Genomic DNA, 25,331 nt, shown 5'->3' on the forward strand with positions numbered 1-25,331 from the left:
CCCATTGCCATTCTGTACCCTCAGCAGCCACAATCGAGATTAGACCTCCGAGTTGCCTAGATGGACCCGGAAGTGCATGCACAGGTACCCTAATTTGCAGGCCTGCCCTGGAGTCTGAAGTCGCCAATACTGCGGAGAACTCGGATTGGGCTGGGCCAGTGAGTGTAGGGGATCAGCGACCCCAGGCTTGGAGAGGAGAGGGAGGTGGCCCTTACCGTCGCAGTGGCAACCCCGGACTGCGGCAGCGGCAGCGGATTTGGGCTTGGGCGGGTGGGGACTCTGGTGGGATTGAGGTGGGTCCGCAGGAACTGGTTGGGTCCCTGCCCAGGCGCAGCGCCTGGGGCCACAGGCTGCCTCCCGGTGCTGCCTGCCTAGCTGCCTTCTCGCGGCAGCACCTAGCTGGCCTGGAGAGGGAATGAACCTTCTTAGATCTTCACCTGGGCTGGGAGGCTCTCCTGGAAAAGCCTCACCCACCGTTTCCCTATATCTATCTGATCCCTTTTCCCACCCTTTCCTGAAGTGACTGCCAGACCCATGTGTCATGTTTTGAAGAATTCTTAGAGAAGATCTTGGCCTTGGAACAGCATCGTGGATTGGACCCAGTCCATGGAGAAGCTTCTGAGCAGATGTCCTTGTTTGCATCCCCTGAACTGGAGCCTCGAAAGAGCAAGGGTGAGGAGCTGACCTAACTAGCTTTTTTTTTCTTTATTTTTTTATTTTTTTGTATTTTTCGAACGCTGGAAACGGGGAGAGACAGTCAGACAGACTCCCGCATGCGCCCGACCCGGATCCACCGGCACGCCCACCAGGGGGCGACGCTCTGCCCACCAGGGGGCGATGCTCTGCCCCTCCGGGGCGTCCCTCTGTTGCAACCAGAGCCACTCTAGCGCCTGGGGCAGAGGCCAAGGAGCCATCCCCAGCGCCCGGGCCATCTTTGCTCCAATAGAGCCTCGGCTGCGGGAGGGGAGAGAGAGACAGAGAGGAAGGAGAGGGGGAAGGGTGGAGAAGCAGATGGGCGCTTCTCCTGTGAGCCCTGGTCGGGAATCGAACCCGGGACTTCTGCACGCCAGGCCGACGCTCTACCACTGAGCCAAACGGCCAGGCCCCTAACTAGCTTTCTTCATCTAAATTTTTGTCCTAATCGCGGCCTCAGATCAGATAGACACGATTAACCTTACATTTAGAATTGTTATGGTGCAAGACTGATTATTATTATTATATTTTATCACCTAAAGATCTATGTAAATAAAGGCTATAACTGTTGTCTTTCTGACTGTGTTGAGCCAACCTGTAGGAGCATTGTCATAGCACTAAGCTTAGGAGCTGTCATACCAACACTTGCTAACTTACTTGATCTTTGGAGAAGCTCAGTGAATGTTGTGTGGATAAATAAGTGAATGAACCCAGCAAAGTATGTCCTATATCCTAAATACCAGAAAAAGAGTGGACTCCTCCCCTCATTCTACCCAAGCTCTTCTTCACCATTAGGGAAGTAACATTTTCTACTCAATGTATAAATTGCAAGAGGGTACCTATGGAGTACAGTAGATAAGCCAGCCACCTACTGATGAAAATGAAGTTAAACTATAAATATCCACATTTTAATTTTAATCTTTCATCTCACCGTTATCTGCTAATAATGTCTGGCCATTAAAAGAAAAGTGAACTTGATTATTTAATTAGGGGGCAAAGACTTAGATAATACACCTAATGGACTTTGAGATGACTTATGTTTGGGAGATTTTCATTCACACATGTAGCCTACTAATGATGTTTTCAGGTGAATATTTCAGTAAACAAGTATATATTGAGTTATTATTGTGAGCCGTTGACACAAAGTTGAAAGAAAACCTAACCCCTCCCCACCCATGAACTTAGAGTTGAGTTGGACTTAGAGTTAACTATGAGAGGCCATAGGACAATAAACAACGTGGAAGTTCACAAGAGGAGATCCCTGTGAACTGGATATTAGCCCAGGAAACCTTAGAAAGTCATGAGTTTGGTCTTGGAAGAATTTAGAGCTAGAAAGGAGTCAGGTTTTAGATGAGAGATAGAATAGGCCCTTACTACAGGTTCTTTGCTGCTGGTCTTTTTTTTTTTTTTTTTCTTTACAGAGAGAGAGTCAGAGAGAGGGATAGACAGGGACAGACAGACAGGAACGGAGAGATGAGAAGCATCAGTCATTAGTTTTTCGTTGCGCATTGCAACACCTTAGTTGCTCATTGATTGCTTTCTCATATGTGCCTTGACCGCGGGCCTTCAGCAGACCGAGTAACTCCTTGCTTGAGCTAGCGACCTTGGGCTCAAGCTGGTGAGCTTTTTTGCTCAAACCAGATAAGCCCTCACTCAAACTGGCAACCTCAGGATCTTGAACCTGGAGCCTCCACATCCTAGTCTGATGCTCTATCCATTGCACCACCGCCTAGTCGGGCGCTGCTGGTCTTTATAAGAAGCCAAGTGCCCATATTTACCTTCCTAAAATACTCATTTATTTATATTTTGAGTTCATACTTCATGAATTGGCATTGAGTCCTCTGTAGTGACCTCAGCCCACCTTCAAAGTCTTACCTCAATGTTTCCCAAGACAAACCCAGCAAGAGTGGTGTGTCTGCACAAGGTAACACAGAAGACACTGTGTGCTACCTATTGTGCACTGTGTCCTTTTACTGTTTCCTGCGTTCTCTGCCTGTCCAAACCCCACACATCTCAGGATCCCATGTGCGAAGACTCAGTGCAGGACAACCTCTTTCATGAAGCTGCTAAAACAGGGCTGTGAAGAAGGAAATAGTCAGATGCAAGAGACATGTACATGGAACCCTCCAAGATTCGGTGGCTGATTGAGCAGTAGAGGAAAGTTGGCTACAATTGCCTTTGTTCCCTTAACTATTAACCTCTTAAACAAATTTTTACCAGTTGCTATTAACTTTGCAATTGCCATTCAGTTCTTGACACAGAGCTCAGTTTCTGCTCTATGGAAACTGGTTTATCCATATTGTTAATGGCTTAACTAGTGAAATCACTGGACATATTTTTTTAGCCCTAATTGTTTTTTTTGACCCCTTATTATTTTTTGTTGTGATCACTCTCCCTTGTAACTCTTGTTCTTTGGTTTTGGAAGCACCATTTTCTTCTGGTCTGTCTCTTGCCTTCTCAGGGCCTTTACCACTCCCGTCTCTCTACTGGTTCCTTAAACATCGATTTTCCACAAGACTGTTCTCAGCTCTCTCTTTTGACTTAGGTGGGTGATCCTATTTCCTTTCATGACTTTAGTTAAAGCTAGTTACCACTGTATGCTGATCTTGCTTCCAGCTGGTGCCTGAATACTAGATGTTCACAGGTTTACTTCTGAGCTCATCCCTTTCTGCTGTACCCCGCCTCCCTACCGTCCAGTGACTACCTTGGTTAATTTTAAGGTGACCAATCGTCCTCCTTTAGGGAGGACAGTCCTTCTTTTGTAAGTTATGTCCTCCCTCGAAAAGTTGAAAAGTGTCTTCCTACATGTCCTCCTTTTTGATATTGGAAGACTAATCTGTAAATGTTTGTATTCGATCGATGCAGTGTCCATTGCATGTGATGTGATGTATTTGTATGTGAACGAGTACTTTTTTCTTATAATAATTATTAAAAATTAATAGGCATGAGGCCCTGGCCGGTTGGCTCAGTGGTAGAGTGTCGGCCTGGCATGCAGAAGTCCCGGGTTCAATTCCCGGTCAGGGCACACAGGAGAAGCGCCATTTGCTTCTCCACCCCTCCCCCTCTCCTTCCTCTCTGTCTCTCTCTTCCCCTCCCACAGCGAGGCTCCATTGGAGCAAAGATGGCCCGGGCGCTGGGGATGGCTCCTTGGCCTCTGCCCCAGGTGCTAGAGTGGCTCTGGTCACAACAGAGCGATGCTCCGGAGGGGCAGAGCGTCGCCCCCTGGTGGGCAGAGCGTCGCCCCCTGGTGGGCGTGCCGGGTGGATCCCAGTCGGGCGCATTAGGGAGTCTGTCTGACTGTCTCTCCCCGTTTCCAGCTTCAGAAAAAGAAAAAAAAAATTAATAGGCATGTAAGCATAATTACAATATAAAATATTATAAATGTTTTTATTATGCATTTATCATATTATAGAGTATTATTGTTGCAATGAATAAAATGTTTCTTTTATTTACAATATTGTTTTCTTCAATTTATTTTTGTCCTCTTTTTCATTGTAAAAAAATTGGTCACCTTATTAATTTTAGTAACCAAATTTTAGTAACTAATTTTTCTCAGGACAGAAAACTTGTAGTCATCCTCTATTTTCCTCCCTTCCATATTCAGTCACCAAATCCTACGGGTTTTTCTTCAGAAAGACCTGATTCTGTTCCCTGTCATTCCCACTTCCTCATTTTAGGCCCATTATATTTTTTCTGGGGTGTTTGTTGAAACATCCCTTATGCTATTGGTCATTTTCCTCACTCTCAGCTTTCTCCATATGGCTGCCAGAATAAATTTCCCTGACAACAAGTCTGATCATATTATTCTCTGCCTATAGGATAAAGTCCAAAATCCTGAGTGTGGATTATATGTCTCTTTATTATCTGGCTTTCCTTATTTTTCTGCCATATCTCCTGCTTACATTTCAGTCACATTGACTTCTTTTTTTTTTTTTTTTTTTACTACACCTTAAATTTAGTATTCCTTTTTAGGTTTCTGAGCCTTAGCATATATTGTTATTTTTGACTGGGATACTCTTAATCTTGTTGATTCTGGTCATAATTCAAGACTTGGCTTAATGTCCTTCTTTGAGGATACCATATCCAACTCACCTAGGTAGGAGTTGTCATTTCCTATTTTTGTGTTTTGAAGCCCTTTGGTCATATATATACGATATATACTTTTTTTTTTCATTTTTCCGAAGCTGGAAACGGGGAGGCAGTCAGACAGACTCCCTTATGCGCCCGACAGGGATCCACCCGGCATGGCCACCAGGGGGCGATGCTCTGCCCATCCAGGGCGTCGCTCTGTTGCATCCAGAGCCACTCTAGCACCTGAGGCAGAGGCCACAGAGCCATCCCCAGCTCCTGGGCCAACTTTGCTCCAATGGAGCCTCCACTGCGGGAGGGGAAGAGAGGGACAGAGAGGAAGGAGAGGGGGAGGGGTGGAGAAGCAGATGGGCGCCTTTCCTGTGTGCCCTGGCCAGTAATATTACCAGGGACTCCTGCACGCCAGGCCAATGCTCTACCACTGAGCCAACCGGCCAGGGCCATATATGTACTTTTTAATATCTATACCAGTATTTGGCACATAGTAGGTGGTACATATGTTTGTTAATTGGTGAAAATCAAACAGGAAGTATGAGTTTTCTAGGGCTGCTGTAACAAATTACCATAACTGCATGACTTAAAGCAATTGAACTGTATTCTGTCACAGTCATGGGGGCTAGAATCCATAAGGCCTAAGCTACCTCTGAAGGCTGTTTGGAAGAATCCTTCCATGACTGTTAGCTTCTGGTGGCTCCCAGCAATCCCTGGTGCTCTGTCACTTGCAGTTGCATCATTCCAATCTTTATTTCCAGGTCTTCTTCCCTGTGCATTTCTGTGTCTGAATCTGCCTCTCCTGTATTTTTAAAGATAACAATCAGAATTTAGGACCCTCCTATATCCATTATGTCCTTGTGTTAACCAGTTACCTCTGCAAGGACCCTATTTCCAAATAAAGACATATTTGGAGGTTCCAGGTGGACATAAATTTTTCTTGAGGGGGGCACTATTTAACAGGAAGCTTTGCTCATTTTTTCTTTTTCCTTTTTTTTTTTTTCTGAAGCTGGAAATGGGGAGAGACAGTCAGACAGACTCCTGCATGTGCCCGACCGGGATCCACCTTGCACGCCCACCAGGGGGCGACGCTCTGCCCACCAGGGGGCGATGCTCTGCCCCTCTGGGGCGTTGCTCTGTTGCGACCAGAGCCACTCTAGCGCCTGGGGCAGAGGCCAAGGAGCCATCCCCAGCGCCCGGGCCATCTTTGCTCCAATGGAGCCTTGGCTGCGGGAGGGGAAGAGAGAGACAGAGAGGAAGGAGAGGGGGAGGGGTGGAGAAGCAGATGGGCGCTTCTCCTGTGTGCCCTAGCTGGGAATCAAACCTGGGACTTCTGCACGCCAGGCTGACGCTCTACCACTGAGCCAACCGGCCAGGGCCTCATTTTTTCTGTTCTTAGAAGTAAATGTATCTGGGATCACACGGTTTTGTAGTTAAACTACTTAAAGAGCTCTATAGATTTGCTCCTCCCTTTATTTGCCTGTTATTTCAGGAAGCAGCTGCTCTTTTTAAAAAGAAAACATTTTTTTTTTAGATTGTATTTATTCTTTTTTAGAGAGAGAGAAGAGGGAGTGAGAAGAGGGGAGGATCAGAAAGCATCAACTCCCATAAATGCTTTGACCAGGCAAGCCCAGGGTTTCAAACCAGTGACCTCAGCATTCCAGGTCTGATGCTTTATCCACTGTGCCACCACAGGTCAGGCTGAAGCAGCTGCTCTTTGTGTGTGTGTCTGTGTGTGTCTGTGTCTGTGTTTTACCTCTGTCTCAGACTGGCCCCTGTCTGATGAGGCAATCCAGGGGGTCCTGCCATGAGGGGACATACCTCTCTGAATTCTATGTGAGTCTTAGTCCTTAAGAGTTTTTATAAGTGGTCTACTTGGGACCGTCATTGATTTATAGATGCTTGTCTGATGGAGTAGAACTTATTTTGAATGGATTGCTGGGAAATAACCAGGAGCACTTTTAAGCACTTCATGTGTGCAGAGTTCTTTACATTGTCCTGGGGTTGGAGAAAAAGAATCACAAGACATCTTATTCTAGCCTGACCAGGCGGTGGCGCAGTAGATAGAGCATCAGACTGGGATGAGGAAGACCCAGGTTCGAGACCCCGAGGTCGCCAACTTGAGCACAGGCTCATCTAGTTGGAGCAAAAGCTCACTGGCTTGAGCCCAAGGTCGCTGGCTTGAGCAAGGGGTTACTCGGTCTGCTGAAGGCCCGTGGTCAAGGCATATATGAGAAAGCAATCAATGAACAGCTAAGGTGTTGCAACATGCAACGAAAAACTAATGATTGATGCTTCTCATCTCTCCGTTCCTGTCTGTCTGTCCCTGTCTATCCCTCTCTCTGACTCGCTGTCTCTCTCTATATAAAAAAAGACATCTTATTCTAGAGATCCCTTTTTATTTATTTATTTTTAAAATTTCCACTGACTTAATAGAGAGAGGGGAAGGGTGAGAGAGAAAGAGAGAAGCATCAACTCCTTGTTTCACTGAGTTATTCCATTTAGTTGTGCACTCATTGATTGCATTGTGACCTCAGTGTGCCAGGACGATGCTTTATCCACTGAGCCACTCAGGGGCCTAGAGATCCTTTCAGTATAAATTGAGGGGACCACACAAAATTAAAGATATTTTTAAGGCCCAAAGACAATGTGGTTAATTAAATGCCATGAAGAACTCAGGAACTTTATGCCTTAGAGATTCAAAGGGAAGAAACCACTTTCAGCTGGGGGCTGGAGCAGGGTAAGTTTCACAAAGTAGGCTGCTTTTGAGCGGGGTCTTGAAAGATGAATAGGATTTTGGTAGGTTAAGTTGAAAGGGAGGCTTGTCCAGGGTGGAGAGAGAAGGTTGAGAGGAGAAGGAAATGCCTGGGGATAAATGTTCAGGAGACATTGTTCAGATTCACTGGAGCTCAGAGAAGACGTGATAGGGGATGAAACGGTAAAGGTAAAGTGGAGTAAGACTGTGGAAAATGAATGCCAGGGCCATGAGTTCAGATTTTGTTTGGCGGAGATACTGAGGTATGTTATTTTTTAACAACTGACTGTTGTCTATCAAGATAGAGAATCTAATTTGTTTAGGGAGGTGAGGAATGCTTAGGATCTGACTTTACATGAACAGTGAGAACAGGAAAGCAGGGACAAAAGACGTGTATTGTAGGTAGAAGCAATAATACTATTACTGAGTGGATGTAGAGCAGAGAAGGGAGTCCCTGATCATTGTTGCCCCTCCCCTTTTCTATTTTGAAAAATATTAAAGCTACAGGAGAGTTGCAAGAATGTGATACTAAAATACTTATATACCAGGAGGGGAACAGGTTTGGGACTGGTGTGAGAGTCACATGGAAATGTTTTATATACTGGAGATGCTGTAGCTGGTTTACATATACCCCATCTCAGTAGATGGGAATATCACCCCTCTAGCTCCTCAACTAGAGGGAAACCTTTGTTCCTCTCATAGCCATATCCATTAGCCAGTAATCCTATTAATGAGACCCTTAACATTTTTCCAGAATCCAAGTACTTACTCGCTTCTCTGCTACCATGTCGGTCCAGTTCACCATGATCTTTCTCACATGGATTATTGCAATAGCCTCCTGGCTGGTTGTCTTGCCTCTGCTGTTGCCTCCCTACAGCCTGTGCCCAACATAGCAGCCAGTGTGATCCTGTTGAAATGTCAGATCTTATTTTCCTCTGGTCATAACTATCCAGTGTCTTCCAGTCTCATTCAGTGGAAACAAACCTTATAGTGGCCTAGAGGGTTCTATGCTCACTGATTCCCTTTTTGCATCTCTGACCTCATTTCTTAGTACTCATTCCCCCTTGCTCATTCTGCTCCAGTCACGCTTGGCTCCTTGAACATCCAGGGCCTTTGCACTTGCTGTTTCTTCTGTGTGTAATACTTCTTCCCAGATACCCTTATCTACTTCAAAGTCTTGGCTTAAATGTCATTTTCTTAGTCGTTCTTTGACAATGGTATTTAAAGTTGCAATTCTTCTGTTCACTCACTTCCCCTGGCACTCTAATCCTTGTTCCTTGCTTTTTTCCCCTATAGCCCTTTTATCACCTTCTAATAGTATGTAATTGACCTTGCTTATTACCAGTCTCCCTTACATTTTTGTCTGTTTTGCTCACTGATGTATCTCAGAGCCTGGAACTGTATGAGGCGTGCTGTTGGTGCGCATATATTGCATGCATGTGAATGAGTGCAGTGCCGTATGACTTGGAAAGATGAGAAGTAGTTCAGGAGTTTAGGAGAAGGGTCACCTTTAGCTTCATAGAGAAGGTGATATTGAACAGGGTCTGAAAGCACAAGCAGTTACGGTCTTGGATATGTCCAGCAGGCTGTCAAATTTCTGGCAGTGGGCTAAATTAAAGGCACATTCTCTACAATGTCTGAGCCTTTGCATGCTGTGGTCGACAATGAATAGAGTGGTTCAATAGACAGTAGACGGTCAGTAGGGGAGAAGTAGAATGAGACTAGAAGGACAGGTAGGGGCCAGGTCAGAGAGAGATCGCAGAAGCTTTCATTTTAATGTTTAAACTGAGCAAATACAGAAGGCCATTATTGTGAAGCGTTCCAGGTCTAAATGGAGGCATGCCCAGGTTATTGCCCTTTCACTTGCTGATGAGCTGATGGAAGGTTCTATTTGTTACCTTCTCCTATATTTCATCCTAATTAATGACTCCAGTTTTGAAGAGCTTCTAAGGTGCCCCAAACCCTGTTGGACAGGTCTGGAAGGTTTAGAAAGCTCTGGAGTGGCTCGGGCTGGATAACTAGTTAGTTAGAGTGTGGTCCTGATGCGCCAGGGTTGCTTGCAGGTTCGATCCTGGGTCAGGACACACACAAGAATCAACCAATGAATGCAGAAATAAGCGGAACAACAAATCAGTGTTTCTGTCTCTCCCTTACCCTCTCTCTAAAATTAATTTAAAAAAAAATTTTTTTTTTTTTGTATTTTTCTGAAGCTGGAAACGGGGAGAGACAGTCAGACAGACTCCCGCATGCGCCTGACCAGGATCCACCCAGCACGCCCACCAGGGGGCGACGCTCTGCCCACCAGGGGGCGATGCTCTGCCCCTCCGGGGCATCGTTCTGCCGCGACCAGAGCCATTCTAGCGCCTGGGGCAGAGGCCAAGGAGCCATCCCCAGCGCCCGGGCCATCTTTGCTCCAATGGAGCCTTGGCTGCGGGAGGGGAAGAGAGAGACAGAGAGGAAGGGGGGGGGGGTGGAGAAGCAAATGAGCGCTTCTCCTATGTGCCCTGGCCGGGAATCGAACCTGGGTCCCCCGCACGCCAGGCTGACGCTCTACCGCTGAGCCAACCGGCCAGGGCCTTAAAAAAAATTTTTTTTTAAACACTCTAGAAGTCTAACCTGTGGTGGTGCAGTGGATAAAGCGTTGACCTGGAACACTGAGGTTACCGGTTGGAAACCCTGGGCTTGCCTGGTAAGGCACATATGGGAGTTGATGCTTCCTGCTGCTCCTCCTCCTTCTCTCTCTCTCTCTTTCTCTCTCCCCTCTTTCTCTCTAAAAATGAGTAAATAAAATCTAAAATAAATACTATATTTTTCGCTCCACAAGACGCACCTGACCATAAGACACACCTAGGGTTTTAGGGAGGAAAATAAGAAAAAAAAATATTCTGAACCAAATGGTGTGTTAAAATATTTAATAAAATACCATATTTTTTGCTCCATAAGATGCATAGGCATTTTCCTTTCCACTTTTGGGGAGGAAAAGGTGCATCTTATGGAGCGAAAAATATGGTAAGTAAATACAGTGTGTCCATAAAATTATGGTGCACTTTTGACTGGTCACAGGAAAGCAACAAAAGACGTTAGAAATGTGAAATCTGCACTTTATTTGGTTTCTGTAGAATGATGTGGCAGCATGTGCGCATGCACAGATGATGAAAAACACCGTGTGTACAGAGGAGCAGCCCACGGCCATGCCAGTTGAGATGTGGACGGTACAGAGGAAAGTTCAGTGTGTTCTGTGGCTCACTAAATTCGAATCTGTGACCAAAGTGCAACGTGAATATCGGCGCGTTTATAACGAAGCACCACCACATAGGAATAACATTACTTGGTGGGATAAACTGTTAAAGGAAACCGGCAGTTTGGTGGAGGAACCCCGTTCTGGTAGGCCATCAGTCAGTGATGAGTCTGTAGAGGCTATACGGGATAGCTACCTAAGGAGCCCTAAAAATTCTGTGCGTGAGCCCACATCGAACTGCACTGAATAGGTATGAAACTGGGAGAATTTTCCTTTTACTTGGTGCAGATTTCACATTTCTATTGTCTTTTGTTGCTTTCCTGTGATGATCAAAAGTGCACCATGACTTTACAGACACACTGTAAATAATAAATAAATAAATACATAAATAAAATAGTCATGTTAAAGAAAAACAACTCTAGAGTGGTAGCCACTGCCACAAATGGCTGACTAAGCTTAAATTAGTTACAATTAAATAAAATGAAAAGTTCAGCTCCTCAGTTGCACTAGCCTCGTTTCAAGTGCTCATTAGACACTGTTGGATGCAGTATTGGACAGCGCAGATGTGGAAAGTTTCCATAATCACAGCAAATTCTGTTGGATTGTGCTAATCTGGGCACCTCAGTGAGTGACTTGAGTTCATTACAATTCCTTGCTAAAGATTTGGCCTGCCTAGCTAGTATTTAGACCTGATGGATGTCTTTATCAATCTTTAAGTACTCAACTTGCTAGACCTAGTCCCAGCTCTCCAGGAGCTAGCAATCTGACACACAAAGTAAACACATGAAAAGGGTCATAAAGACACTGAACCACTCACACCATAACCCAAAAGACAAGAGAGAACAATTGTTGGCAAGGATGTGGACAAAAGGGAACCCTGTGTACTATTGGTGGTAAATTGGTATAGTCATTATGGAAAATGTATGAAGTTCTTTCAGAAAATTAAAAGTACAACTACTATATGATCCAGCAATTCCACTTTTAGCTATTTATCTGAAGAAAGCAAAATCATTATCTTAAAAAGATATCTGTACCCCCATGTTCACTGCAGCATTATTAACAGTAGCAAAGATGGAAATGACCTAAGATAAAGAAATATGGTATACATATACAATGGAATATCAGTCATAAAAAAGAAAGAAATACTGCTATATGTGACAACATGTCTGGACCTTGAGGGCATTATGTTAAGTGAAGTAAGTCAGAGAAAGATGAATACTGTATGATCTCACTTATGGAATGTAAAAGATACAAATTCATAGATTTTTTTTTTTAATTTTTTTTAACTTTTATTAACTTTTAGAGAGGAGAGAGAATGAGAGAGAGAGAGAGAGAGAAAGAGGGAGAAGGGGGAGGGAGGAGCAGGAAGCATCAACTCCCATATGTGCCTTGACCAGGCAAGCCCAGGGTTTTGAACCGGCAACCTCAGCATTCCAGGTCGATGCTTTATCCACTGCGCCACCACAGGTCAGGCGAATTCATAGATTTGAGAACAGATTGGGGGTTGCCAGAGGTGAGGAGTGGCAGTAGGAGCAATTCGATGATGGTGATCAAAAGGTACAAACTGCCTGACCAGGTGGTGGCGCAGTGGATAGAGCGTCGGACTGGGATGCAGAGGACCCAGGTTCGAGATCCCGACGTCACCAGCTTGAGCGCGGGCTCATCTGGTTTGAGCAAAATCCCACCAGCTTGAGACCAAGGTCACTGGCTCCAGCAAGGGGTTACTCGGTCTGCTGAAGGCCCATGGTCAAGGCACATATGAGAAAGCAATCAATGAACAACTAAGGCAGGGGTCCCCAAACTTTTTACACAGGGGGTCAGTTCACTGTCCCTCAGACCGTTGAAGGGCCGGACTATAAAAAAAAAAACTATGACCAAATCCCTATGAACACTGCACATACCTTATTTTAAAGTAAAAAAACAAAACAGGAACAAATACAATATTTAAAATAAAGAACAAGTAAATTTAAATCAACAAACTGACCAGTATTTCAATGGGAACTATGCTCCTCTCACTGACCACCAATGAAAGAGGTGCCCCTTCCAGAAGTGCGGCGGGGGGGCCGGATAAATGGCCTCAGGGGGCCGCATGCGGCTCGCGGGCCGTAGTTTGGGGACCCCTGAACTAAGGTGTTGCAACGTGCAATGAAAAACTAATGATTGATGCTTCTCATCTCTCTCCATTCCTGTCTGTCTGTCCCTGTCTATCCCTCTCTCTGACTCACTCTCTGTCTCTATAAAAAATAAATAAATAAATAAATAAATAAAAAAGGTACAAACTTCCAGTTCTAAGGTAAATAAGTCCTGGGGATGAAATATGTAACATGGTGATTATAGTTAATAATACCATATTGCATATTTGAAAGTTGCTAAGAGAATATAGATCTTAAAAGTTCTCACAAGAAAAAAATTTGTAAAAAATCCCCCAGTTTTCAAATTGAACTCACGGAAGGTGGCATATCTGGAGGTGGAGGATAAATGTAAATATAGTTCTGTGATGATATCATAAATAATTATTAAATTTCTTAAAGGCAGTGGCCATTACCTAATAAAGTCAGCATTGCATATGGTTTCGGATTTCACTGCTGAAGGAAATGCGCATTGGAAATTCCTCAGCATCACCTTCCTCCAGAAAGATCCCTCTAAGCAGAGAACCTACCTTCTCTTGTATCACTGCAAAACAATTCCTCTAGCTTCAGTAAGCCCTATTTAATAAGTAAAACTTATTTGTATTAAACATGTTGTTTTTCTATCATATTTCTTAGATGCAGCTAGGGTGCGGAATTTATTTTTGTGTATTCTCTTAGAGTTGAAATAGGTTTGAAAATATTTGTGAATACTGTGCTTCATATTTTAATCAACTTTTCCTTCTATTCTTCCTCCCACCTGCCTTTATCAAATGCTCCCAATCTGCACTGTTTCTAAAAGGTATGCGGAAGGTCTGAGGTGGTCTGTGTTCATGAGTGAGCACATGAGTGTCTGTGTGGAGAGGAAGGACTCTCAGCAGGAGTGAGGAAGCTGTTGCTGTCTGATTATCTGAAGGGAGTCTTCTCTGTTATAGCAGAGACAGTCTGGGTGGCTGGGTACCATGCAGACAGAACCTCGGAGGTGAGGCTTTCCTCTTTTATTTATCTGTTTGGTCCCTGCCTCTCTCACACATATTCCCCAACATCACCCTTCCTATGATCTGACCTATCACAGTTCCCTCAAACTCTGCTTTTCTCTTCTGTTAATTCCAGTGTATCTGTCTGGTCAGCTACTTCATATAATAATTTCCCCACCATTTTCTACAAGTCTGCTCAGCTTGTATCAATCTTTTCCTTATATTGCAAGGCCATTTTTCCTACTTTTTAAAGTTAGATACTTCTGGGATACTTTTTTTTTCTCCAAGTTCTTTTTTTTAAAATTAATTTTAATGGGGTGACATTGATAAATCAGGGTACATATGTTCAGAGAAAACATCTCTAGGTTATTTTGACATTTGATTATGCTGCATTCCCATCACCCCAAGTCCAATTGTCTTCCGTCACCTTCTAACTGGTTTTCTTTGTGCCCCTCCCCTCCCCCAACTCCCTCCCTTTTCTCCCCCCACCCCATAACCCCCACACTCTTGTCCATGTCTCTGAGTTTTATTTTTATTTTTTTGTATTTTTTTCCGAAGCTGGAAATGGGGAGAGACAGTCAGACAGACTCCCGCATGCGCCCTACCGGGATCCACCTGGCACGCCCACCAGGGGGCGACGCTCTGCCCACCAGGGGGCGATGCTCTGCCCCTCCGGGGTGTTGCTCTGTTGCAACCAGAGCCACTCCAGCGCCTGGGGCAGAGGCCGAGGAGCCTTCCCCAGCACCCAGGCCATCTTTGCTCTAATGGAGCCTCGCTGCGGGAGGGGAAGAGAGAGAGAGAGAGGAAGGAGAGGGGGGAGGGGTGGAGAAGCAGATGGGCGCTTCTCCTGTGTGCCCTGGCCGAGAATCGAACCTGGGACCTCTTGCACGCCAGGCCGATGCTCTACCACTGAGCCAACCGGCCAGGGCCTGAGTCTTATTTTTATGTCCCACCTATGTATGGAATCATATAGTCCTTAGTTTTTTCTGATTTACTTATTTCGCTCAGTATAATGTTATCAAGGTCCATCCATGTTGTTGTAAATGATCCGATGTCATCATTTCTTATGGCTGAGTAGTATTCCACAGTATATATGTACCAAAGCTTTTTAATCCACTTGTCCACTGACGGACACTTGGGCTGTTTCCAGATCTCCGCTATTGTGAATGATGCTGCCATAAACATGGGGGTGCATTTCTTCTTTTCAAACAGTGCTATGGTGTTCTTGGGGTATATTCCTAAAAGTGGGATAGCTGGGTCAAAGGGCAGTTTGATTTTTAATTTTTTGAGGAATCTCTATACTATTTTCCACAGTGGCTGCACCAGTCTGCATTCCCACCAGCAGTGCAGGAGGGTTCCCTTTTCTCCACATCCTTGCCAGCACTTATTCTGTGTTGTTTTGTTGATGAGGGCCATTCTGACTGGTGTGAAGTGATATCTCATCTTCTGGGATACTTTGATCATCCTGTTTCCCAGCAGGAGTTTTTCTTGTTACATTTACCTTTTTTTAAAAATATTTTCTGTCAGATGGTGAGACCTGGACTGAGGATCAATTACTTATAAAGTAGAAAACTCTTGCAGTAGGGATACAACTACATGAAGGAGATTAATGTGAACAAAACATTCATGAGGGAGCCTTTGAATATAGACAAAACTTCGGAAATATTGCAAACTTTATCCAACAGCCACAAATTCTTACTGAAGAGAAATCTCAGATCTGTAATTGTAAGGTCGGTGGATAATGGTGGATGGTCATGTGGGGAACTCAGACCTGCGAACTTTGGCTAGGACCGCCCACAACCATGTGCGCCAAAAGAAGCTTCACAGGAACCGTTTGGAAAAAAGCTACCGTCTATTAGCCAGTGGGATTTTACCACGTCATGTTAGCTCCACTTCCCTAGAGGGACCCCTTTAAATATCTCCCATGTGGTTTAATCCATGCAACTTCCCTTGCCTCCATCTTTCTTTCCTCGGGGCCAGAGAACCTTGCCGGGTGGGATGCATGCTCTGTATTCAATAAAGCCGTTTGCTATTCCACACTTTGTGGCTCTGGCCTCTTCCTTCTTTCTCGGCGGGGAAAAATACCTTACAGTAATATATGTGGAAAATTATTCAGGCGGAGCTCATACCTTATACAGCGTGCGAAAGCTGACACACAAGAGAAACCTTATGAGTGTCAGGAATGTGGAAAAGCCTTTGGCCATAGTTCAAACTTTATTCAGCATCAAAGAATACATACTGAAAAGAAACCTTATGAATGTAGCGAGTATGGGAAAACCTTCTGGTGCAGCTCACACCTTATCCAGCACCAGATAATTCATACAGGAGAGATGCCTTACATGTGTAATGAATGTGAAAAAGCTTTTGGTCAGAGTTCAAGTCTTATTAGACATTAGAGAATCCACACTAGGTAGAAACCCTATGAATGTACTGAATGTGGGAAGGCCTTTAGTCAGAGCTCAAATCTAATAGATCATCAGTGAGTTCACACCAAAGAGAGACTATATGAATGCAATAACTGTGGGAAAACTTACAATCGTAACTCACATCTTATTGAACATCAGAGATTCCATACATGGGGGGCTCCTTATTGTAATGAGTGTGAGAAATCTTTTAGTAGGAGTTCACTCCTTATTAAACATCACAGAATTCACACTAGAGAGAGACCCTATCAATGTAGTAAATGTGGGAAGGCCTTTGTTGGAACTCCTACCTTATTCAGCATCAGAAAACTCACAGTGGAGTCAAACCCTCTGCATGTAAAGAATGTGGGAAAACCTTCAAGTATAAGTCATACCTTATTGATCATTTGGGAATTCATACAAGGGAGAAACTGTATGAAGGTGGTATTACCTTTGGTTAGAGTTCAGCTAATGAACATCAGAGAACTCAAACCGGGGAGAAATGCTTTGGGTGTGGTGAGTGTGAATGGCCTTCAGTCCTAGTTCAGCTCAAAATCCACATAGTGGACAGACCTCATAGATGTGCTCAGTGTTTGAAGACCTTTTGGTCAAGTTCTTTCAGCCTTATTCAGCATCAGCAGGTTCACTTTGGAGGCGTGATGGATATAGGGAGAACCTAGCTGTCTGTGTATCAGAGAAGGCACGAAAGGGGCATAATGCAGCACTCCAGAGCTGATGACTAATGTGGAACCTTAGTACCACTTTCATTTGATATTGAGCATCTCCATCAGAGGGAGAGTCTATGGTTTGCTTCTCAAATATCCATAGTCATCGTCTGAAAATGGAACGAGTTAGTGTTTTCCAGGGAAGAAAGAATCAGGGAGTTTTCGACTCAGACTCAGATCGGGAAATTGACAGGCGATCTTTGAACACATAGCTTTTCTTCAACCTTCTCTGTCCTGTTTGTTGTAACTGTAGCTAGAAATGGCTTTTGGGTCTTCTTGGTACAGTATTTCATTCCTCAGTATCCTGCAGCTACTGAATCTCTTTGTTTAATGTGACTTAAGTGCACTTAATAAATAAACATGCAGCTCTGCTAAGCCTAATAACTTTTCAGTATGACATGTCATGGCTTTGTTATGTGTTCGTTTGCGTAGCCTGAACTGCATTTGCCAGACTTCCTTTTCTTGTACGTTTCAGTTCATGTGGGCTATCGGAGATTGTTGGGAGATTTAGAAGGCAGAAGAAAAGCACAGTTATTTCGTAGCTCACATTTGTTACTGGTCTGCTGATTCACCTCATTGGCCTGAAGCAGCAGCTGGATCAGGGTTGTGTGTGTGTGTGTGTGTCTCCTCCTGGCTCTGCTTCTTTAATCAGATCCCAGTGACACACATACTTACTATCCTTATGAGAAATACATACTTCATATTTAGGTGGAAAAAAATAGTGAACTTCTGGCTGTTGTTTAAAAAGAATTATAATTTTCAAGATACGCTATCAGAAAAAGCTACCGTTCAAACTCCTTTATAACAAAATTTCTATTATAACCTGAGGTGAAGCTTCACTGTCACATAATTGTTAAAAAAAAAGTTTACAAAGCAGTTGAATACTGTGATACCTAATATATTGATAAAATAAAAAAAAAAACACTTTTGATCGCCTGTTTACCAGGAGTATTTAAATCAATTAAAGTATCTCTACTTAGGTAGTACAATGTTAGATTTATTTTAGGTATCTGAAAGAAAGAACTGTTTTGTTTTAAATGCTTATTTTTAATTAAAAATCATTAGATTACTTTTCCTCCAGTCAGTCTGGATTAGTGATTATCTAAAAAAAAAAATCAGTGGAAATTAATAGTTACACCATGGACTCTTTTTTTTTTTTTTGTATTTTTCTGAAGCTGGAAACAGGGAGAGACAGTCAGACAGACTCCCACATGTGCCCGACCAGGATCCACCCGGCACGCCCACCAGGGGCGATGCTCTGCCCACCAGGGGGCGATGTTCTGCCCCTCCGGGGCATCGCTCTTTTGCAACCAGAGCCACTCTAGCACCTGGGGCAGAGGCCAAGGAGCCATCCCCAGAGCCCGGGCCATCTTTGCTCCAATGGAGCCTTGGCTGCGGAAGGGGAAGAGAGAGACAGAGAGGAGGGGGGGGGTGTGGAGAAGCAAATGGGTGCCTCTCCTATGTGCCCTGGCCGGGAATCGAACTTGGGTCCCCCGCATGCCAGGCCAATGCTCTACCGCTGAGCCAACCGGCCAGGGCCACACCATGGACTCTTGAAATGGAAAGTTTACTCTTTCCTGTAGCATCCATGCCTGATCTGGTGCTGTGCACCCAGTAGGTGTTCAGCAGATGGCTGGGAAATGAATACATTTGCTGGAAACCAAGGTCTTCTTGTTTGCCTCAACTCTCTTCTCTACACTCCGCCTTTGCTCCTTTGCCATTCCTTTAGTTGATTATTGACATTAAATAAGGGTCACCTGATTAAGGACCCCCTTGCTATCTGGATGTCCTGAGTATGGCCTCTGTGAGGCCAGATCTGAGCTCTATGCTACTGTGTCCACATACTTCACTTGGCTTAAGTCCCTCCCTGCCCCCTTATGCCACAGAAAGAGACCTTTCCTTCTGTGGGGTCTGAGAAGCCTCAGAGATGGGACAGGGCATAAAGAGTTGGGTGTGATTCTAATGGGCAGAGCAGCATAGCAGGGAATGACACCTAGGACAAGGTCAATGTGCAAGGTCATGTATCAGGTTCCAAGGGCAGAGGTGCCAGTGGAGGCCAGCAAAAGGGAGGAAAGATTTTGTCTAGCAGAGAGCTTCAGTTCTTCGGGCACAAATATCATTAGAGAACAGACTAGTCCACCCAGGTCTTAGAACTCAGTCAGGTGAACAAGAAGGCAGCCAACTCATTCCATTTGCCAGAACTTCCTCAGTCACTGAAAGTCCTACATCCTGAGAATGTTCAATCCTGTACAAACCATGATGTTTGGTCACATCCAGTTCTGTCCACTGACTTCTCCAGCCTTCTTGTGGCCATTCCTAGACATTTTGAAATTCTTTGGGTCCTTGAAAACTATTTTTCAACTGTAGGTCAAAAGCCAATAGTGGGTTATAAAATTAATTTATTATAGTGAGTTGTAACTAGCACTCAGGGTAAAAGAAAAAAAGGGAGGCGTAGAACAGAATACAAAACATCCATGTGCATTGCACATATAGCAGAGGAAAGGGAGATTTTTGTCCTGTGTGTGGGCGCACATGCACATGATGCACAGTATTTCTTGCAGAGCAAGTGAAAACCTCTGCACAATAGAATCCCTTTTGGAGTAAGAGTCTGTCTAAATGGTGCCTTCTTGGAAGTCCTTGGACTGAACAGTTGCTCTGCAATTCCTATAACATGCAACACTTCCTTTGTGCATTGATCACACTTTTGAAAAAATGACTTCAGTTGCCTGTCTTCCATGAGGGCAGGGACTGTATGTACCTAACATTGTATCTGTCATTAGAGAAAGTACTTATACTGAGTGACTGAATGATAAACCTGAGTTTAGGTTCCAGCTGTGTGTGTGTTCTTAGACAAATCCTCTTTTTATTTTTTCAAACATTTTATATGAAAGGTTTCAATATACAGAAAAGTTGAAAGAATAGTATAATAGACACCCTATATATCCTCCACGTAGATGAACAACTATTAACATTCTTCCATATTTTCTTTTTATTTATCTATATGCTATTTTTTCGGAGTCATTTGAAAGTAAGTTTGGATATTGCCTTCACCCTTAGATGCTGTGGCATGCTTCTCCTAAGAATATGGTTATTCTAATAATCACAATACTATATATTAGCATACCTAAGAAGAAGAATATAATTCCACAGTACCATCTAAAGTGTAGTCTACATTCAGATTTTTCCCAGCTTCCCCAAGAATGTTTTTTAAAGCTATTTTACTTCAAATCAGAATAAAATCAAAGATAACATATTACATTTGGTTTTGTGTCTCTTTAATTTCTTTTCATCTAGAACAATTCCTCCACCTTTTTTTTTTTTTAAATGATTGACTTTTGGAGGAATTAAGAACAGGTATTTAGAATTTTTCACAAAATTATTTGTTTTTCTGTGGTGGTGTTTAACTCCTTAACCTCCCATATTTGCTCTAAACTGGAACAAATGTTAGAGAATTGATTAAACATTTTTGGCAAGAATAGCTCTTCATTTTGTATCACATCCAGAGGCACATGATATCAGATTATTCTACCCTAAGTAGTGCTGTTTGTTCATTTGTTTAAGATCTAGTATACATAAAGGTATGTTTTCTTTTTGCCATTAGTAAGTAATTTGTGAGGATGATAAACCCCAGCACCTTGCCAAAAACCTATTCCTCTACAGCCTAATGTTTTTAGCAATCATCCATGACATTTTAGCAACCATCTGTGATCATTTGGACAAGTTCTAACCTTAAACTCAGTTTCTTATCTGCAATATGGGGATAATAATGCCTGTCATTTTTGGATTTGATGTGTAATGGCATTTAAAAGTAATGTATAAAAGTGCATATGAAAATGCTGTCATGGTCTGCCATCATTTCTCCCTTTCTCTGACAACACTGTCCCCTTTCCTTTAAGAAAGTTGTCCCTTCACCCCATTAAATTTAATTTTCTAAATAAAAAAAATTTTGAAAAAAAAAAAAGAAGAGAAAGTTCTTCCTACTCTGCTTTGAATGTGGTCAAATTGCTGTCTTCTTAGATGACCTATCGGCCTGAACACTGTGGGGCACAGCTGATTCATCTTTGGCCGGAGGGGAATGAGCATGTGACCCACGCCAAGCCACTCTGAATGCTTTCTTGGGAAATTTTGAACCAAGAAAGGGTTGGAATAGGATGAGGAAAACATTCTTTTTCCCTAGGGTGGCTAAAATGAGGATGTGAGTCTGGAAGCTAACTATTGCCCCTGCTGCCTGGAGAATGAAAGCCTATCAGGTGGAGATCAAAGCTACCTTTCTGAGGCCAGGGCAGAGTTGTCCAAGGGTGTCCCTGGCCTGGGTCCAGTCCTTGCCAGCTGTACCTCTGTCCTGACCCAGCTAAGCCAATAAAGGCCTCTTGCCTGCACACTTACAATTTGGGTTCTAAACCTTATGACGGAATCTGAATAGTACAAGGTCTGTCATGTGTCTCTCACATGATAGATCACTCAAATTAGTGTGGTCCATGCCCCTTCATCCCTTCCTGTTGTCTCTGAATAAGTACTGGCTAGTGGAGAGATGTGAAGGGGTGCTAGACATGGTCCTGGTCCTTGATTTTTAAAATCTTATATATTGTAAATGCATTTTCTTGGTGAGCACAGACTCTGAGCTAGGGGGGATCTGGTGATTTATCCTGCTCCAAGTATGGCTGCTTTTGCCACCAGAACCAGCCACGTCCACCCTCGCCCCTCCCATCCCTAGGGCTGGAAGCCAGACCTGTCTCCACTGAGTGTCCTCTCTTTGGAAAGTTTAAAACCAACCAGGGTGATGAGAGGTGTAGACAACCTTATTCTGGGAGGGCAGAGAAGAGCATTGAACTTGAGGGTTAGGGAGGCCTTAGTTAGGTAGATCAGAGTGCATGTGCAGGACCAAGGCCTGGGAACAAGGGTCTTGGGGGACGGGAGTGAATTTTCAGGGTCCTGGGGAATCAGGAAACTCAGGGCTTCTTCTAGATGTCTGGTAGAGGCTACTACTTGTGTAATGCTATTTCTGTATATTTTCCAACCACTTTTCATTGGATCCTTTTTGCCATCCTACAGGAGGAGTTACTGTGTATTATTAATCCCCTTTCACAGATGAGAAAACTGACACCCAGGAAGGAGAAGTAACTTACCCAAGGTCACCCTGCTGGTAATGGCAGAATTGGAATTCGAATTCAAATCCTATGCACTCCAGCTTACTCCAACCCCCACCCGGTTCTGGGCGCGCACGCATCGGTAGCAATGTCAGTACTGTAAACAGCCCTGAGGCCAGGTTCCCCTAGCTGAGGGCCTGGTGAGCGGTGGGACCGCCATCCCCAGAGGTGAACCCCTGCCTTCCTCCGCTGGGCACCAGGGCTCGGGGACTCTTCCTGGAGACCAAGCATACCTGAATCGGGCCTCTGGGGCCAACGGAAGCCTGGACCGTGGGCCGGAGGGGCAGATGTGGGGGATGGGCTGGGGGCTCACCCCACTGCTAAGGGGCCCCCTGGAGGGAAGCCCTGCCCTGGAGATCCGAAGACCCGATGGTCCTCTGTAAGAGGGAGGGGAGAACAGTGGAGGGTGTGTATAGGTGGCTTCAAGGGTCTGGAGGGGGAGGGCCTGGAGGAGACTCCTACCACCCTGGGCTAACATAACCAGTTGAGCTGTTGTAACCTACAGGTTGGTGTCTGAGGGCGGATGGCCCGGTTGGGGTCCATCTTTGGGTCTGGAAAATGTCATTGTGACTTTGGGGCCATGGAAGGTTTGGGCAGAGGAAGGTTGCCAGTGGGAAGGTTCCCTCCTGTTCTCTTCCCTTTCTAACCCAGGTGTACTTCATGTCGCCCACCTCTTTATCCCCCAGCACAGTTTCCAAGTGTCCCTGGGGCTGTACAGGGCCTGAGATGTGACAGGGCTGCACTCAGGCTGTCGCAGGGTGGCTCATGGAGAACCTGGATGGAGGACCCTCCACACAGTGGGTGTTGTCTCAGCCGCTGATCCGGGCCCCACGGAGGAGTATACAACTCTTCCACTTTCTAGTGACTGAGGTCTTTTTTAAATAATAACAGTCAATGATAGTAGATGGCAGGTTTTTGGTTTGTTTTGAATGCCCTTAGCAAAATAAAATGTCAGCAATCCTACCTGCCTCCTTTCTCTCTCCCTTTCTCACACTGCACATGAACATACCTATTAGAAAAAATTCGTGGGTTGCACTAAATTTCACATTTGGAAACCACCAAACTGAACTGCTGGCCAGTGGCACCTGGTGAGATGGGAGGGGCACACAGGTGCCTACCGGTCCTGGTCCCCTCTGACTGAGGGTGGTATCCTGAACCAGGGGGCCTTCTCTCCTGCCCTCTGTTTCTTCATTAGTACAAAGGAACCTATTGATACAAATCCCCATTTATGTTAAAATGTGAGTGGTCCTTTGAATCTGGCCTGCATCAATGCATTCTCAAAATTGTGTGTTAGTCTAGTCCCAGCACTAAGGGCTGTTCCAAGCAGGACCCTGGCCTATCCTCAAAGAAAGGCCAACAAAGTCCACCACACTGGAGAGCAGGGTTGGGAGTGGAGGGCGGGCGCAGAAAGGAGGTAGTACACTGGATGTCCCCGTGGTAACCTCAGGCTAGGGAAGGGAAAACACTGTATCGTGTGATGTGTTTATTTGTTCTTCTCCCTCTGCAGTAGTTACCAAGAGCTTGTAAATTCCTGTCCTTTTTTGTCCCTGAATTGCCCCTCTTGGTCTAAACTGGGCATGGGGCATCCAGTAAGTAAACAGTTAATTTTTCTGGAGGGAATGGATAATGGTTGGTGGCTGGGAGATCTACATGGAGTGGACAGGACCAAGCTGAGCTTTGCAGGAAAGGTGGGATTTAAAAGGTCTGGAGGAGTAGAGAGGGCACCCCCAGGGAAGGACCCCAGGCATGCAAGTTGCTGGTGCTGGGGTTGTAAGTTGTGTTCCAGGACTGGAAGAGACACGGTGGGTGTGGGCGCAGGTGTGGTTGGGAAACTTCGTGAAAACTGAGACGATGAGGAAGGCTGATGAGCTGGAAGTATGGGAGAAAGGGAGAAGCCAGCATGAACTGGCTGGAGTGCGGGTGAGAGAGAGAATGCCTGAACTAGGGATGACACTCGGGTCAGTTTTAGACAAGTTGAGGTAGCAGGGGGTAGACAAGAAGGGGTACAGCCCATCATATGAAAATGTCAAGGGTACTCCATCCAGAGCATGGGATCACCATGTAGCCTGGACTCCTGCCTAGAGAGGTTTAGAGCTGGGACTCAACACTCCCTGGGCTCACTGACTTCTCACTTTTGAGTGAGGGAAACTGAGGCCCTGAAGTTCAGTTGACCCGTCAATAGGCCTGGAGGGTGGAGGGGAGACCGAAAGGGAGCTTTGGAGAGAGGGAAAGATTCCATTTTTCAGGTGCACAGAAGAAAAACTGGTGAGTGACAGAAAGGAGGAAAAAGCACATTAGAACATTTTCAAAGTACTGACAGCATTCAAAGAGGGGCAGTGGTTTAACCATTTATAAACGGCATAGTTGGGTGGAGGGCTGGGAGGGTACCCACACCTCTGCCCTGCCTTTGGGCTGTTCTGCTATAGTGATCAACAGTTCTTGAAGCCTCAAAGACACCTCCTGTCCCCAGCTGCAGTGAAGGGGTCTGGATCTGGAATAGTGGAGAGGCCCTCATACCTGGGCATGAGCAAGGGTGTCTGCACAGGTTCCAGAGAGGTAGGAGTAGCGCCTTCACTCCAAGGACCCTGTCCTCCGCAGTCACTGTGCACAGCTTGAATCCTTGGTGCTGCCAAGCACAGCCCTGCTTGTGCAGGAGTCTTCAGGCCTGGCTTTGGGTATGACTCGGAAAGAGGGCTGTTGTCTTCAGGTGCCTCTCACCTCCCTTGTCACGTGTCTCACCTCCTGATGCCTCCCTTCTGCTCCGCCAGGTGGCTGGGGTCATTGCGGTGCCATCTGAATGGGCTCCCACCTGGCCTGCCCTCCCTGCAGCACCCCAGGCTCTCACTCAGCTCCTCTTCTTCCTCCTCTTGTTCCTCTCCACCTTGGGAACCTCATTCTCAGGGCTGCCGGGGTTGGCAAAGGCAGAGAGGAAAACAGACCAGTGAATACATTTGCCCTTAGGTTGTAAATGGCTGCTAGCCCCTTTTTCCACAGGAATATTTGAATTTTGGAAGTTCATTTCCTCACCCCCACCAACTTGAACCAAGAACTTGAGTCTCAGCACTGTGCTTGACCCTTCAGTGTGCAGTATTTTACTCAGCCCTCCCAAAGACCTCACTGGGCAAGTGTTATAGCTTCCCTCACAGGTGTGGAGCAGGCGGGCAGGACTTGGGGAGGGTAAGGGAGGC

At 45.1% G+C, this 25,331-nt stretch overlaps 2 long non-coding RNA genes across 2 annotated transcripts in view; one reads left to right on the forward strand and one right to left on the reverse strand.

Annotated features, from left to right (window-relative positions):
* LOC136334306 (uncharacterized) lies at positions 1 to 24,652 on the forward strand. The gene is made up of 3 exons (XR_010731140.1): positions 1 to 158; positions 521 to 672; positions 22,085 to 24,652. It is a non-coding gene; the product is annotated as an uncharacterized lncRNA (long non-coding RNA).
* LOC136334304 (uncharacterized) overlaps positions 23,098 to 25,331 on the reverse strand; it is a 20,016-nt gene continuing 17,782 nt past the window's right edge. Inside the window, exon 4 of the long non-coding RNA XR_010731138.1 lies at positions 23,098 to 25,046. This is a non-coding gene — a long non-coding RNA (uncharacterized lncRNA). The remainder of the gene's footprint in view (positions 25,047 to 25,331) is intronic.

Source organism: Saccopteryx bilineata, chromosome 4, assembly GCF_036850765.1.
Source record: "Saccopteryx bilineata isolate mSacBil1 chromosome 4, mSacBil1_pri_phased_curated, whole genome shotgun sequence".
Lineage (NCBI taxonomy): Eukaryota > Metazoa > Chordata > Mammalia > Chiroptera > Emballonuridae > Saccopteryx > Saccopteryx bilineata.